This window comes from Arachis ipaensis, chromosome B01 (genome assembly GCF_000816755.2).
Source record: "Arachis ipaensis cultivar K30076 chromosome B01, Araip1.1, whole genome shotgun sequence".
Lineage (NCBI taxonomy): Eukaryota > Viridiplantae > Streptophyta > Magnoliopsida > Fabales > Fabaceae > Arachis > Arachis ipaensis.
In genome coordinates, this window is record NC_029785.2 from 72795082 (window position 1) to 72798100 (window position 3019).

The 3019-nt window shown below is 31.8% G+C and overlaps 1 long non-coding RNA gene across 1 annotated transcript in view; it reads left to right on the forward strand.

Moving 5' to 3' along the window:
• LOC107631606 overlaps positions 2341 to 3019 on the forward strand; it is a 1172-nt gene continuing 493 nt past the window's right edge. The window contains exon 1 of the long non-coding RNA XR_002362135.1: positions 2341 to 2892. This is a non-coding gene — a long non-coding RNA (uncharacterized LOC107631606). The remainder of the gene's footprint in view (positions 2893 to 3019) is intronic.

Below are 3019 nucleotides of genomic sequence, written 5' to 3' on the forward strand. Positions count from 1 at the left end.
ACTATAGTAGTTCATCTCTTCTTCCTCGTCACCATCATCAGGAATTTCTATTGGTTCATCATCAGCATCGTCTCCGTCATCGGGGTTAACATTATACTAATCCATCATCGGATCCCTGATAGCAGAACCCTCATGACTTTTAACATTATCTTCCATCATGTTAGCATTACCAACTTCAATGTTAGACCTCTCTTGACAACTTTCAGGTGGTATATTTAGATCGACCATCATCCTTCTAATATTCCGTCTAACAGCTCCACTTAACGGACTATTATCGACAGTATCCGTATATGATCCTCGTCCACCCAACTCAACGAGGAACAAGAATAATTCCAGCAAATGAACATTTGTCTATCGATTGTGCCATGACCTTATAAGACGTACGCCCTCATCGTCACGTAACCGATACCTAATTCAAAATAATAGAAATATTTTTCAAAACCGTGGTCTAATAACAGAACTAAGCCAACTGTGACATACCTTTTATAAAACAAATTGTCGTCTACTTCGATTGGATATCTATAGTAAATTTTCTCACTCTTTTCATCCGTTGCTACCCGACAGAATGCAATATCAGATTCTTCATTGCTGTTAGACTGTTGACTTTCGGTGTCATATACGTAATTATCGGTTGCCTAGACCTAAAAACAATAGAACCTTCTTCATCATACACTATTTTACCATCATAATGAATAGATAACAATGGATTCATTGACATTATAGAAAAAAAAGCCAAGAATGAAAATGAAAATGGAGAATGAAATTGTGTTTTTGAGCTCCGTTCTCCAGCAGAGATGCTTTTATTTTGGAAACTCCACCTGAAGTTTGCCCGGGGGTGTGCTATATGAAGTTCACCGAGAGTACAACGAACTCTACATAAATTATAGAGTTCGTCGGGGGTGCTGCAAACTTGCCCTAACGGCAAAAAAAAAAATCGTATTTTGGAAATTAAAGTTCAAAAAATCGTATAATAAGATCCATAAAAAATTATTTTTCACCATTAATTAAACACTTTTTGGCTTCTAATTATTTTTTTTCTTATTTTATATATGGTTCCGAAAATCAATCTTTTGCCATAGTCGTTATCTAGTTTAAGACGTTATAAAATTTATAAATAATTATTCCATATGGAGAAGCGTTCAGAAGATAAGTAAGGAGAATCAGAAAAAGTGTGAAAACATCAAAAAGGGAGATTGTGAGTAAAGAATTGAACAGAGGTTATGTGTGAAATTTTTGTAACTGTTAGTGAAATAAATAATTGTAAAATAATTTTAAAAATTATGTTAGTAGGGTTAAAATAAGAATAAAAAATTGGACACTAAACTCTATATATTGACATTATATATTGTTATAGGAAATTATATTATAGAAGACAAAATAAATATTTTTTTTGTAATATAATTTATTTATTTTAGTTTAATTTAAAAATAAATCTTCATGTACTCAAATTTTAAATACAATACTCTACATAATTAATAATTTAAATAAAAATAATATTATTCCTTACGAAATAGTTAAACAAATAAATTAAAAAAATATTTATGAGATTTCTTCAATTCGTCATTAATAGATATAAATATGTTTAAAACAATAAAAAATACATATAAGATAAAAAGAAACTAGTTTCTTTCTTAAATTAAATTGACAAGAGAAAAAGACATAGCACTATCTTTAATTTGTATACGAAAGGTTGGGAACAAATTAAAAGATAAAAGAATGATTGAAAATATTGATTGTGTAAGTAAATTAAAGACAAAAAAACTATAGGTGGAAGTTATACAGGAATTCAATAATGGCAACACAATTAAATGAAATTTGCAATTATAGAGGCGATGCAATCAAAGGTGTTGAAGATAAAAAAAGGATGACATCAAGAGAAATACAGCTAAGTGTATCGAACGATCAAAAGAAAAACAGTAAAAAAGGATGAAATTATAAAAGAATGAAATAGAAAAGATATATTCTTTATGATTACAAAAAAAAAAAAAAAAAACCACTGATTAAATATTTGTTAGCTTTTAATTAATTTTTTCTTATTTTATATATGATTTTGAAAACAATCATTTTGACATAGTCATTATATAGTTTAAGAAGTCATAAAAATTTATAAATAATTATTCCATATAGAGAACCGTTGAGGAGATAAGTAAGGAGAATCGAAAAAGGGCAAAAACATTGAAAGGGGAGATTGTGAGTAAAGAATTGAATATAGGTTATGTGTGAAGTTTTTGCAACTATCGGTAAAATAAATAACTACAAAATAATTTAAAATTATGATAGTAGGACTAAAATAAAAATAAAAAATTGGATACTAAACTTTAAGACTATACTATTTAAGTTATAACTCATTAATAACATAAATTTACTTTTCATCAAAATTAAATTTACAAAATTAATTTTCAATAAACTTTTATTTACAAACTTTAATGTAAACACACACACGCCTAATTAAGTAATTAACACACCTTTTCTTACCAATATTAAAAAAATTTGGTACTGCGTTTGAGGAGTTGAGCCTCTGCCCTAGACCTCCTCCTCTGCCCTCGGAGTCCAATCAAACACACAGACTCTTGCCCTCTCTCACTCCAGCAGCGCCGCCGTGCCGCGCGCGCTCTCTCTCTCTCTGCACAGGAAGCCCGCAGCGGCACAAAGAATCAGCGGCGAGGAATCTTCTCTGACGGGGTAGTTTCCCATTGCATCGTCGATCAAAAGCTGCGGTTGGCATGGCTGTGGGAGGTGCTCGTCGATCTCTTCGCACCGGCGTCCCTGGGGCTCTCTCCCTCAGTTGCAAGGTCTCTCTCCCTCTCGAAGGTGCTTTGTCTCTCCCTCTCTCAGTTCTGCGGCGGACGACGGTGACATGATCCTCTTCTTTGCCGGCGACTACCTCCTCTGGTACTGATAATCTTGATTTGTTTGTTTTTCTTAATTTTTTTTTATTTTTCTGTTTGAATGATATCTGATTCTTTGAGGGAGGCTAAAGACTAGTTTGGGTCAACTTTTAAAATTTTTTTTTAATTAT